A 14,513-nucleotide genomic window follows, 5' to 3' on the forward strand; every position below is an offset into this window, starting at 1 on the left:
TGCTCCATACTGATCTTCCAGTGAGGAAAGCCTGTCTTTTACAAGGATCCGCACAGCAGTGGCACATAGCCAGCCTGCTACCTCATTAATTGCCATGCTACAGTGGTGTGTAGAGCCAAGGATAAGTTTGCAAAATGAGAGAGTCTTTGTGCCCTGGTGAAATATAATGAGGCAGTGAGCTGTTCTTTTCTGTAGGAGTGAATGTGAACGTCATGTTCTTTCATTTTTATAGAGGGATCAAAGGGGCCTCTGAATTAATTAGACTCATCTATTCTTGTTGTCCCAGGCACATTACAGCTATTGAAACTTATGTGTATGTGAGGCCATAGTGCCGGGTCAGCTACCACCCCTCAAATTACATTACATTTAAACAGATGGAAAACAGTCCTAAAAGAGAGCAGTCCTGAAGTGGACGGTGCAGATTTTTATCTGTGTTTAGTTGTTGTTTATTGACTTTTCATCACATCACCCACATGTGTCATCTCTCTGTCAGTGTATTAGTCTGACCAGTGTCATGAGTTTGAGTTTCTTGCTGATGATGGTTTCTTGGATGAATCTTGTACAAGAATTGAGGTCTGTAGCATCATGTTTCTATGGTAAGAAATGGTTTTAGAAAATGTTAGCCATTCTTTCTATTTATAGATTTTTTTTTTAAATTTTAAAGTTTTCTCCCTATAAATAATATGGTGTGGGAAATGCAATTTAGAGCCTCAACTACCATTTACCAACCTAACAACTGATTAAATTAATCAAAACAATCTATTGGATAGATGTGAAGGAGACAGTCACTAGTTTTACATATTGTTCTACCCCCTTTCATGTCCTGAATATTGAATCCAGCACTTTGTGTTGCTAAAACCCTAAAGAACACAGAGGTATGTCTCACCATGCTTGCCACTTTTAAATTTTAAAACAGAGTCTCACTAATTTGTTCATGTTTGTCCTTGAACTCATGAGGGGACCCAGGTCTATCAAAGCCTCCAAGCCCCCTCCCCAACTCAGGCTCCCCAATGGATGGGTTACACCAAGGGTCAGACCACCAGGCTCACCTTACATTAGTTTATTTTAATGAAAAATTCTTTCATTAACTTTTAATTCATAACCAGAATTTTATAAAACTAAGCCACACTGATGAAGGACTCAGATTTAGTGAAGATATAGTTGTGGGTAAGGAGCTGAATGAGAAAAACCTTGAGGAGTTATAATGAATTCTTTGCCACCTGATGAATAAGAAGGTTTTTTTTTTTTTTTTTTTTTTTTTTTTTTTTTTTTGCATAACAGCAAGACAGAGGAGAAAGAACAGTCTGGTTAAATTATCTTATCAAGTGGGGTGTCATTTTTGAAAGAAGGAACACTAGTTATTTAAGGAAGAAAACAATTCTTTCATTTGTCCATAAATGTATTTCCCACAAGACCACTGTGTGTTTATCTGCCAGTGAGAACATCTGTCTCTTCATGAGTTTCATTAGCACAAGGGATCGACATGTGTTTGTGTGAAGCACAGTTGAATGTGGCTCATGCCTTTAAATGCATGCATATTGGTCATTAGGAATAGAGCCTGCATCCTTTTTTCCATACCATCTTCTCAATATGAAGGTAAGAGTATGCCAAAACTATGAAGCTGACTGTTTTTTGGACTCTCCTGCTGTAAGGACAAGCAGAAATCACATAATGAGGACAATGCGTGTCCCAAGGCTCCAGTGTATCATCATCCTGGCCAAATTCACAAATCCGCCAAAACTTGTTTGCCTATCAACTTGTTTAGACTGACCAGTAAGTGATTACAAAAAGCACACACATTCTTCACATGGTTACTCCAAGTCTTTAATGTGCATGATGTAGCATTTTCAGTTTGCTTATTATGTTAAAAGTAATATTTTAATAGACAACAATTTGAAATTATAGCCTCCATCTGAGGACCTGACACACAGAGATGGCCTAGAAAGCAAACATGAAGAAAGGGAAATTGCAGAATAGTTATATCCTGTACTCTATTTTGAGAGTGCAGTGCCTGAAAGCTCATACTCAGGTCTACCTGCCTTACTGTGTGCATCTGTGTAGACACAACACAAGATGGTTTCGCAATGCCACCCATCATTTACCATTTCCTCGGAACCACAGCACTGTTGCTATAAAGCTAAAAAATGGACGTTTTTCAATTATATATAGTTTTTAATGTTTACAAATGGTTTCGTTTTCACTCTCCTTTGGCTTTGCAGGGTTGAGAGTAGAACATCACTGGCCTTCTACAGGTTAGGTAAGTGCTTGGTTGCTGGTCTGTATCCAGGCCCAGAAATGATTGATTATTTTGGCTTGTACTCCTGGACTGTGGTCAAGCAGCCACATCTGGTTGGTTGTTCTATCTCTTGCCTTGGTCAGTCTGCTTCTACTGGCCCTGTACCTGAGCATGAAGACTGTGGCACAGCCATAGTAGACGGTCTTATGGTGTCTCTTACTCAGGGATGCCAGACTTACTCATGTGATGGGGTCAGAGAAGAGTGTGTGACTATTACTCTCTGCACCCAAAAAGAATTTTGTGGCCACACCTTTCAAGGAGAAAGCTGTGGCAGGAGACAGAGGACGTGGAGCAGTAGCATAAGAAAGAAGCAAGTAAGAAAGACTGGGCACCCTCCCCAACATGGCTGCGTCAGATAGAGAGCAGTGTTTCAGTTTGGAGGACTTTTTAAAAATTAAAACCACGCAGAGAGATACTGGAGAGGTTACTTGGGTTTTTGCCACACCAGACTCTGGTTAACGTAAGGAAGCCTGTGTTACATGACAAACCTCCTGATTGGTGTAAACTGGGGAAAAGCAATGCAACGGGAGCAGACAGTGTATTTGGAGGTAGTCAAGATTTTAGAAATCTTCCAGCAGGCACGCATGCAGCATGGATGTTTCTCTTTTTAATATACCTTATATTCATGCGTTAAAGGAAAAAATGAAGACAGCTTTTACGAATGTGGGCTTCCTTTTCCTTCAATTGATACAGAGCCTGAGAATACAGGTCCCACTGACACAGCTCTGAAACTACAGTCTGAGGTTTAAACTGAAAGGAACTATTACTGATAAGGTAATCACATGATGCTCAGGCAAGAAAAAGACTGGGAATGTCTGTGACCCGGAACCTAGGAGGTGCAGGCCTTACCTCTGATCTGAGCTTTGTGCACTAAGAAACACAAAAAGCTTGAATTTCAACTGCAGCTGATAAGATCATTATACCTTTGTATGCAAAGAGAGACATACAATAAATGATGTGATTGACAGCCTCAGATGACAGACTGCTGATACTGCACAAGTGATGCCATACGCTCTGGCCAGATAGAATGCAAATTGCTTGCATGCTTGCCTCTATGCAAGGTGGACCCGAAACACTGAGTTCAGTACCAGTGATCCAGGCAGGTAGTCTCATCATGTTGACTTGGACAAGTTTGCTATAGCTCAGAGATGGGCCACCATATGGATGCATGAGCCCAAACATCCTGTCATAACCATATTTATGGATGGTTAAATCATGACTCATAACTGTAAGCTACAAGACATGTGGATACCAAATGTTCATTCTCTCTTTTCCTTGATCCTCCCCCCTCCTCTTTTTCATCCCTTTTTCTTTTCCATCTGACTTCCTAAATTACATCTGTCAGTTGCTAATTTCTTTTCTTTAATTAAAAAAAAACTTTCCATACTGTATCTACATATATTGCCCAGGCTAGCCTTAAAATTCTGAGCTCAGGTGAGCCTCAGGACTTTGGCCTTTCAAGGAGTTGAGACCACTGGTCCATGGTGATAAACCTCGTCACATATTTGAGTAAACTTTAGAGTAGGCAAAACTAATAACTGACTAGTAACTGAGGAAATGCATGTGTTTTTCTGATGTTACAAGCTAAGAAGGATTTCCCTCTGTGAGGCTTCAGAAAGATCACACTTTGGGGGAGGTGTAATAGGAGGAATTGCCAGAGAGTATTAAAGAAGAGGGGAAATGCTACAGAATTGGGAATGAGTGCTGTGGCTCAGTGCTGTGCCCTGAATTTTGATTACCTTCTCTTTTTTCATATTTTTTTTTATTTTTTACAATTTGCTCATTGTATATCCCGATTGTAGCCTCCTCCTTCAACTCTTCCCAGTCTCACTCTCCTTCCCTCTTTTTTCCTCTCCCATTCCCCTAGTCCACTGAAAGTAGGAGTGCTCCTTCCCTGCCACCTGACCCTAGCTTATCAAGTCTTATCAGGACTGCCTGGATCCTCTGTGGCCTGGGCAAGGCTGCATCACCAAGGGAAAGTGATCAGAGTACAGGCAACACAGTTCATCTCAGAGACAGCCCCTGTTCCCCTTACTCAGGTATCCACATGGAGACTGAGTTGCCTATTGGTTACATCTTAGCAGGGGGTTTGGTCCTTTCCATGCATGGTCCTTGGTGGGTGCATCAGTTTGGTTGCGAGTCTCAGCATCTGCTTTAATCTCCTGTTGGGTGGAGCCTTATAGAGGACCACTATGTTAGGCTCCTGTCCTATTTCCTCTCTTTCACCACTTCTGGTGTCTATCCTGCTTGCCATTCTGAATGAGATTTAAACATCCTCTTGGGGTCCTCCTTGTTGTTTAGCTTCTTTAGGTCTGTAGATTTTAGTATGGTTATTCTATATTATATAGTTAATATCCTCTTTCGTGTGTTTCTGGTTCTGGGTTACTTCACTCAGGATAATCTTTTCTAGTTCCTTCCATTTGCCTGCAAATTCTGTCTTATATCCATCAGAATGGCTACAATCAAAAACTCAACTCAAGTGACAATACATGCTGGAGAGGATATGGAGAAAGGGGAACCAGAATGGAGACCGCTGGTGGGGGTAAAAACTTGTACAACCACTTTGGAAATCAATCTGGTGCTTTCTCAGAAAACTGGAAATAGTGCTTCCTCAGGATCTAGCTATATTGCTCCTGGGCATATACCTGAAAAAAGCCCTACCCTTTAACAAGGTTATTTGCTCAACTGTGTTCAAAGCTGCTTTATTCATAATAGCTGGAATCTGGAAACAGCCTCGATGTCCCTAAGAGGAAGAATGGATATGGAAATTGTAGTACATTTACACAACGGAATATTACTCAGCTATTAAAAACAAGGAAATCATGAAATTTCCAGAAATTCCTTGTCTTAAATACTCCGGATTACGGGCATGTTCCATAGACAAAGGCTGAGGGTTTACTTGCGCTGAGTATGCACTTACCCTGTATATGGTGCTAGAAGTTGCAAACTGCTGATGCTCTGAGCCTCCTTAGGAACAGTTAAAAGTGTTGTGAACACACATTTGATTCAGTACAAATCCTGAACCTTTTTTTAAAATTGAGAGTTGGACTTTCCATAAAAAGTAAAGCCAGTGCTTGGGGAGGACCTCCTCCCCTTTCATCTGACTCTGTTTTATCAGGCATCTTCAGGACTGGCTGCAAAGCCCTCCTCTGTGGCCTAGCAGGACTGCTCCTCCCCTGGGGGGTGGGGAGGTCAAAATGCCTGCCATTGAGTTCCTGTCAGAAATAGTCCCTGTTCCCTTTACTATGGGAAACCAATTGGTTACTGAGCTACCACAGGCTACATCCGAGCAGGGGTTCTAGGTTATATCCATACATGGTCCTTGATTGGAGTAACAGTCTCAGAAAAGACCCCTGTGACCAGAGAAGCACTGGATTTGGAAAGGGGCAGGGAGGAGATGGAGGAGAGAGGGTGGGGTTGGGAGGGAATGAGGGAGCCGGATATAGCTGGGATAGAGAGTTAATAAAATGTAACTAATAATAAAAATTAAAAAAAATAAGCTACAGGTTAAAAGGTGCAATAAAGCTCCAAATTTATCATGCATAGAAAAAAAAAAGTACAGCCACTGAAAACGATAAATTCTATCAGATTATCAGTAGCTTGTGTTTTATTTGGTTTCCACAATTAATAGATATTTGTCTGAGGCAAGTCAGTCTGAGAATTCTACCTATCTTCTGTAACTACAATCGAGACACATTTTACAAAACCACCATTCATAGTGTTTAGTTACATTTCCTCAGCTAAGCCATTACTTCTCTTTTATCCTCAGGATTGTTCGTGTCACTGGTAGACATTTTGGTGTGTCTTGTGACACACACGCCAAGGTAGGCCATGAGAAAACCTGGTCAGCTTGAATTAAGAAATATTTTTAATATTAAAAACCCTTAAAAGTGGTTGCAAATACAATGTATTTAGTTAAACTACTTGTAGCAACTACTGTCATTTCAACAAGAATTTAAGCAACTTGGAAATACAACACAAATACTTCTGCTTTCAACATTACTTAGCAGTGTGTGTGTGTGTGAGCATGTGTGCGTGTTTGTGTGACAGAGGAGACAGAGACAGAGAGACAAAGAGAATGAGAGAGAGAGAGAGAGAGGAGGAACAGACAGAGGGAGACACAGAGAGAGACAGAGAGGAAGACACCACGGGGGAAGAGGGCAAATGCCTGTGGATTCATCCAAATGCTTGTGTTCAAACACAGGGTGGTTTGTATGCTAGTCAGGCAGTCTACAATTGAATCATTCTCCACCAGCCCCAAATGTGACTAAATTTATATGAAGAGCAAACATCAACAGCTTGTGCTCGTACTCTTGTAAAGAGCGATGAGTGGGCCAATCAAACTTCCAGTGACTCATTCTCAGTTTCTAAACTTCTGTTAGGTCAGAAGCCATTCAACATTTTGAAGTTGGACAAACATGGTTTTTAGAAGTTTAGACACAATCTTCAATAAAGCTAGCTCATTAGAATTTAGTTTCTAAAAGGTGAGTGGCTAATAAGTGAGGAGGTGAAAAAAGAAGGAAATATTTATTATATATGTTTTCAGAAAGAGTTATACTAGAATTTTCTCATTATATAGGCACTCATCAACATGCTTCTACCATCACAGTCTGCAATAGCCAAGTTTCTTGTTTGAATATTTCACTCTATTTTATTAATTTATCGTGGGGGCATGTGAGAGATATTATGTATGTAGGGGTCGGAGGACAGCTTGGGAGAGCTGGCTCTCTCTCACCCTCTATGTCCAGGAAATCCACTTTAGGCCACTTGGCATGGTGACAGGTGCTCCTGTCACCTGGCTTCATGGAGCCATCTCACTAGCCCCAAAACCAAGATTCTTAATAGCAGTTCTTAAAATACCAGGGTGTGTGCTGATGGTAGTAGCGAGATGGAAATCCACAGAGGCACAGAGCTTTGTGGTATTTTATTGTTGGCTGTGAGCCTACAGATAGTGATCAATGGGAGACACGGGGCAGGACTGAGATCTCCATGAACTGTCCAGGGACTATGATAAACATGGTTTTGATGGTAGACTTTTTCTCTGGTGTTTATACACTAAAAAAATCTATTTTAATCATGAACGTTACATATGAGGAAATAATTTCAAATATGACATGAACTATATGAAGAGTGATTATATAATGTGTGGAGGAATATTAACCCTGGTAGAGGCTCTAAACTTATTTTGATAAATACATATGTTCACTAAAAATAGGTATATAAATAACTTTATTGCTGAATTCCTAAGTCCATTTCTTTCCAAATTCTGATCAGCATTATTTCATCAAAATTATAGGATATTGAAGCTGCAGATGATGGTGCATGCTGTAATCCCAGCACTAGGAAGGCAAAAGGCAGACACAGTAAATCTAAGGCCAATCTGTGCTGTATAATGAGAACAAATCTCAAAACACCACACATACACACATACCACACACACATCAGAGAGAGAGGGGATTTAATTTCAATACTGTTAATCTTTTTTTTTTCACTACAGAATAAAGGATACACTATATTAGAGGCTTTGCTTTGCATATTAAAGACCTACAGAGAAGAGGGAGCAGTGTCAAATAGTCAAAATCACAATTGTTTGGCACATCGATTCCTGAAGCTCTGCCTCTTTTTGCTGTTTCTCAGAGAGCTTGTAATCTTTCATTATATGATCTCTTTCCTGTCCAGCCTTTCTCCTGTGGGGAGTGTATGGACCCCTCTGTGAATGTGTGTTGTGGACTTGCACACAGCCATGTCAAAGACACCTATGCCTCAGACATATGGGAATGGCAAAGCTTTGCCTCCTTAGCCAGACTTGGAGGAACAGCAAAGCCTCCTCTGGTACAGTTATGGATGTTATAAATGATTGACGTTTAGCTAAAAACAGTATGTGCAGAAACTATGAGCCACTGCTGCTGGAGACTGCTTACCTAGATTAGCCAATCCTGCCCCCTCCTTAAGCTGAATATGATAAATGCACTGCTTGGATCAGATGGATTTAGAAATAAGCACACTGTGGTTTATGGCTGCTTCTGGTGCCACTCCGTCACAGTAACCAGCGAAGCTAATCCCAGGGTTTCTAGTCACATGTCTGTGTGTCTGTCCTTTCTTCATTCCCTCTTCACCACTCAGTCAAGTTTCTAGGACTCCGCCGCAGGGATCACAGCACTCTCCATTTCATTCCCAGTGTGTCACCAGCCTCGATCAGCTGGACTGCCTGCCTTTTCTGCTTTGATGCGTACAAGTGAACATAGATGAGAGAAAAAAAAAATCTACCACAATCCTGTGGCCTGCTCCGACTTCATGATGTCTACAGGCGATCTATCACCTCTGGGCCCTGGGTCTAGACTATCTGCTCTAGGCAACACAGGTATCTGTTTTCCACACATTAATTTAAAAACTCAGTGGTGGGCTGATTTTTAAGATGGTGTCTTTGACTCTGAGTATAACGTTGTCCTTGTCAGTCAAAACATTACACACTTTAATAAAATAACAGATTTTTTTTTTCTTCCTGATCAAGCCTCGCTCTAAATTGCATACGACTCCCAGTAATCATGGTTTCTTGGATCATACTGTGGGTAAAGGGGAATTTTCCATAATCAACTAATATGTATGCCTGAGTGTTTTCCTCTACTGAATTTGTTTTCACTGGCTGTGTGTACTGCGGAGCACTTGGGACAGTCCCAGCGGCATATAAAGTTTAATGCAATGTAAATCGCTGCCTTTTCGATTCCCCCAGCTCATTTACTGCCTTACACTTAAGGCAACTACAGCCAATTTGCATATTTTTCTTTTAAGTGATATAACCTCAACTATTCTATCTCTATTTTTTACACCTTGCTTAATTAAAACCTCTTAGAATGCTTCTCCAATTCATGACTCAGCAGTTAAGTGATCAATTTTCAATCCATCTTACAATTTGATAAAACCTCATGTTTTGTCTTGAAGCAATTATCCTGCCATTGCCCTTGGGCTAGGAGCCTTCTTCCTCATTAAATATGTCCAGAAGTTTTTATTGTTATATTTGTTTAGGCTCTATTAAGGAAAAAGTCATCTTTGGATAATGCACAATTTTGGTTTGTAATGATTCTATTTGCTTGGTATAACATAATTCTATTTGCTAGGTATAACTCCTTCTACATACAGAGAAAGACCATAATGAAAAATAACTACTAAATCATCACAGGCCAGAAACCAGAGAGCCTGTGCCTCATTTACAGTAATTATTTATTGAATAAATGAACATTTTAAAATTATTTGATGAAGGTGGTGTATAAACCTAATTTGTTCATTGCTTCCTATCTGATTCATGACCTGATAAGAAATTTTTTTAAAGGTGCTTTTAATGACTTTTTCAACATATATTACTTTTTCGTGGAAAATTTTAAACATGTGAAAAAAAAATTTATAGAGTCGAGCTAGTTGTGAAAGACAGGATGGAGCAGACATAACTGTAATATCTTACTTTTCAGCTTCCATTTATAATTGTCCGGCCAACTCCTCCATAGTCATGTGCATTAAAACACTTCCCGGGAACTGTAGGGTGTTTAAGAAAGGTCGATTTGCTTGTCAATGTGCTGTTGCATCTTCATTACCCCCACTGCTGATGGCACCTGACAGTCTAGCCCAAAGTTATCACTGTTTTTAACAGTTTATCCACTTAAATGTATGTAGTGCTGGCTCCACGAGCATGGATACCTGAATTTGGTGCCCAGAAACCATGGGAAAAGCCAACATGGATGTGAGCACTTTTCATGGAGACAGATGATAGATTTCCAGGGCTTTCTGGCTGGGAAGCCTAGTCAAAACTGTGGATTTCAAGCAGTGAAAGCCCCTATCTCAGGAAGTGGTAGATGATGAGTGTGAAATGCTTGTGGTAGGCCTCTGACCATGACCACATAGGTGAGTCTTGGAACCACTCACTTCCACTTTATTTATGTCCCTGAACTTATACCTATATGACCATGGATATATCTTTATCTCCTTACCCGTGTAATAGTCATCATAACCTCCTATGCAACATCATTATCAAGGAACAGACCTTGGGTTTGTCAAACAGAAATCTCCTTTACATTTTATTTTATAGTGAGCCCTCTATCAATGTTCACTATTGTCACTCTGGGGGAAGGAGTACATTCATCTTGTATCCAGCATCTCCTGTGTTTACTGAGCAGAGTTCAAATTTTTTCATTTTTCTTCTTTAAATAAGCATCCTTGCCTGTTGTGTGTTAGGCAAATATTGTGATAAACATTTACTCTTTCTCTTCTGGTTTGCTTTGTGTTACTTCACAGACCAGCTCTTGTTGTGTACCCCAAGGCTGCCCTTGAACTTGTTAGTGTCTATAGCTGACCATGAATGAATGCACCATAATGCCAGGTGCTAAGATTTAAGCTGTGAGCCATCACATCTGCCTGTTAATAATGTTGACTAGAAAAACCTAAGTTCTTAGTTGACTTTAGATTTGGAAAAATTTAGGCTATTCTCTGTTCTTGACTAGAGAATATATGTTCAATACAGTTCTCTAAAAATTATGATAACCTTAATTATCATACAGTTTCAATATAAATTTAAATCAAGTTTATTAAAGATATGGAGATGATGCTGACCATAAATTTTCTTGGTATTGCTGGATACTTGCTACCTGAAAAACATCATGACTTGATTCTCATATATTAATTCACAAATATGTATATGAATATATATTCATTTAATTCCGCTTGTGAGATCTTGCTCAGTCTCCTTATTGTTCTAAAACTGTTTTGCAGCTGAGGAACTGATCTCTGAAACATTAAGTACATATCCAAACACAGTTACTAAATATAAAGGTGAAATTCTAAGTCCAGTTACTGATGGCAAAGCCCCTCATTCACAGTCAACTATACGGACATTTGGACAATTACGATTTGATAAGACATAGTTGTGGAGACACAAGTGATGCTAGCAGGTTGAAGAGACTGATGGCAAAGAGAATTCTAGGAATCAAAGAATTTACATATTTCCTGTGTGGCCCTCACTATCTTTTTATTGTGAAATTTCTCTTTGCTATAATTTGAAAACATCAGCTCTGCTCTGACAGACTTTTTGGGTTTTAATGGTGTAAAGATGCTGCATTATCTAAGAATGTCACTTTAATATTTAAATGCTACTATATCCTGCCTCTGTCTACTTAAACCATTTCATACAATTGTTTAGAAAGTTCAAGATCAATATTAAGCTGCGGGACAAGAGACTGAATATCATTTGCAGCTTCAATAGCGATTCTTAGAAATTTCTCTGCTAAGTAGAATTGTTTAAATGAGAATTAATGACAAGAGTTTCCATACTCTTCTTTTTCAAAAAGATCCTTAAAATTACCACGGTGACATTTATTTTACTACCTTTTTAGTATTTAAAAGGCAGTCAATTCTTAAAGTATTTTTATCAGTTTTATATTTTGGTAGATACTAACAGTATCAATTTTTAAAAATTTCGTAAGAATTAAAAAAAAACCACAAAAACCAAAAACAACAGAAGAAGAAGAAGGAGGAGGAGGAGGAGGAGGAGGAGGAGGAGGAGGAGGAGGAGGAGAAGGAGAAGGAGAAGGAGAAGGAGAAGAAGACAAAATGTGGTATGTGGTGGGGTAGGACATGACTTTCATCCCAGCCCTTGGAAGCAGGGTGAAGCAGAGCTCTGTGAGTTTGAGGATAGCCTGGTCTACATAGTTCACCCTGTCACAGAAACAATAACAACACATGATATTATTTCAATGATCTATGGTTTAGCATATTTATTCTCCAGGGACGTTTGTTTCATTTACTTTGCCACTGGCTTTTCCAAGCTCACACATTTCACATTTTTGTTGTTGTTGTTGTTTTTGTTGACTAGTTCTTGTATTAATAAGAAACACTCCTCCTTCAGCACCTGAGGTCCCTCTGTTGCCCTTGTTTACCTTTCGAGTTCACGGGAGTGTTGCTGCAGTTCTGCAGATTTTCAGTTGCTTACACTAAAAGCCACTGTTTTGGACTGGGCTCCATCTGTTTTCTTCCATAGTATGTATGTATGCACAGGGCACAAGTCTGCTTCTGCCTCTTGCACCTCTGAACTTTCTCTGCCTTTAGATATACGTTAGTCCGTATGATACCTTGTTAAATGATTACTTTTTCAGGAAGCTTCACCGTGGTGGTACCAAGTCTGTGTAGTTGATGGCTGATAATGAAATCCTTCAAGCACAGAGTCCCAGAGAAGCTCTCAGTGAATGATGCTGCTTCTTTTGTGCTTTGTCTAATGCTACCGTTAGCTAGATCAGCTGTATTTATTTCCTGGTCACGACACCATTTGCATGTTTTGTTGTTTGGTTGGTTTGCTTTGGTTTTCAAGACAGAGCTTCTCTATGTAGACTTGGCTGTTTGGGAACTATCTCTGTAGACCAGGCGGTTCTCAAACTCACAGAAATCCATGTGCCTCTGCCTCCCAAGTGCAGGGTAGGCATGCACCCCATCCCCACCTGGCAGCATGTTTCTCTATTTGTAATTTTTTTGCATGGTTCTTCATATATCTGAATATATGTTTGTGACACTTTAAAACACCACTTCCAATTTTAGTAGTTAATTTAATATAGCTATATATATGCTATATTATATGTGCCATATATATGCTATTTTTCTCCAGGACTTGTGGTAACAGTTCTGTGCAGATCCTATTTCTGTCCTCTTCATTATATTTTCTTCCTATCAACTTTGTCATAATACTCACATTTACAGAGTTATATCTATCTCATGTATCTATCACATACTCTTTTTCTTTCTCAAATCATTTCATGTTGATGTGAAGAAATATTTTTATATATTTATTAATAGTGTATGAGAGGAAACAATTTCTCTTATTCTGATGGTTCTGAATCCGAGACTGCACTGCAGAGTCCATTTGCCCACCTCTTTGATGTTTGTTTTCAGATGATCACAGTGCTAGACTTGTGGATAAATTTTTCCTCTTTCTATACAATCATTGCTGTTTCATTCACAGAGTGAGAAAAAATTTTTAAGGAACAGATAGCCAAAGTCATTTTTACTACAGTGAAGGTTTTTGTGTTGACTTTTAAAGTCATTGATTTTATGCTTTTGTTGGCTGCCAGTGTCTGTCAAAATATACTGGGAATTTCATTTTTTTTTCAGTTTTGGTTATTTTTTTTGCAGGTGGTGAACCTAAAACATATGAAGAAAAAAGACCTATAATGTTGAGAATCCCCTCAATCTACTCTTCAGCTGTAACATTACATTTTATTTGATTAAAGTTATTCCTGTTTCAGTCTTAATTCTGGTGCCTGTGTTGGCATCTGTAGAGAAAAATGATTAACAGTACTGAAATTAAATCATCCCTCTCTACCTCCCCCTCATGTTTCTGTGTGTGCCTAGAGAGAACAGAGGCCAAGCTTAGTCACCATTACACAGAAGCCCTATAAGCCTTACATCATTCTTTCTTTAAAAAAAAAAAGATTTATTCATTTTTATTTTATAGGTAGAGGCGCCGAATACATGTCTGTGAATGAAATGTGCGCAGTATCTTCTGAGGTCATTAGAGGGAGTCAGATTCTCTGGCACTGGACTTGCAACAGGTGGGCTGTAAGTGGTTACTATGTGGGCACTGGGAATGGAATCACTGGGTCCTCCAGGACAAGAGCTAGTGTTCGGAGCTACTGTGCGATCTCATGAGTCTCCACCAGGGAGGGTCTCCCATTAGACTCTTGCAGGTCAGGCTAGACTTGTCGAGCAGTGAATCCTAAGGATCCGCCTGTCTCTGACTCCTGGGAATTGGGATTACAAGTTCATGCCAGTACATGTGGTTTTTCACATGGGCACTAAGGATAAACTTAGGTCATCACTTTTTCAGGAAAGGACCTCACCAACTGAGCTTTCTCCCCAGCCCTAAACTCTGATGGCTTGATGATAGATGTTGCTGAGTCAAAGACCTTCCTTCTTTGGAAGTGATGGCAGAAAAGAACATTTATCTTGTAAACACTGTGAAGCTCCCTGCTGAAATTTTTTGAAATATGAAACCAGGAGGATGCTATTCAGAACCTAAAACAATCTACCCTTGCTCATCTGATAGGTGGAAAGTGGAAATGGCAGCTATGATAATCACTATGGAAACAGAAGCAGGGAGCAATAACTCTCTCTTTCCTCTGTTTAATAACACAATGACACCAGCTGGCAGGATATCAGCAGCCTCCCTCCAAGACAAAACTCTGGC

General features: G+C 39.7%; 1 protein-coding gene across 1 annotated transcript in view; it reads right to left on the reverse strand.

The window, feature by feature from the left end:
* Cntn5 (contactin 5) overlaps nucleotides 1-14,513 on the reverse strand; it is a 1,192,645-nt gene that overhangs the window by 427,133 nt on the left and 750,999 nt on the right. The window lies entirely within an intron of this gene.

The sequence above is a fragment of the Psammomys obesus genome, unplaced genomic scaffold (genome assembly GCF_907164565.1).
Source record: "Psammomys obesus unplaced genomic scaffold, mPsaObe1.curated_primary_1811, whole genome shotgun sequence".
Lineage (NCBI taxonomy): Eukaryota > Metazoa > Chordata > Mammalia > Rodentia > Muridae > Psammomys > Psammomys obesus.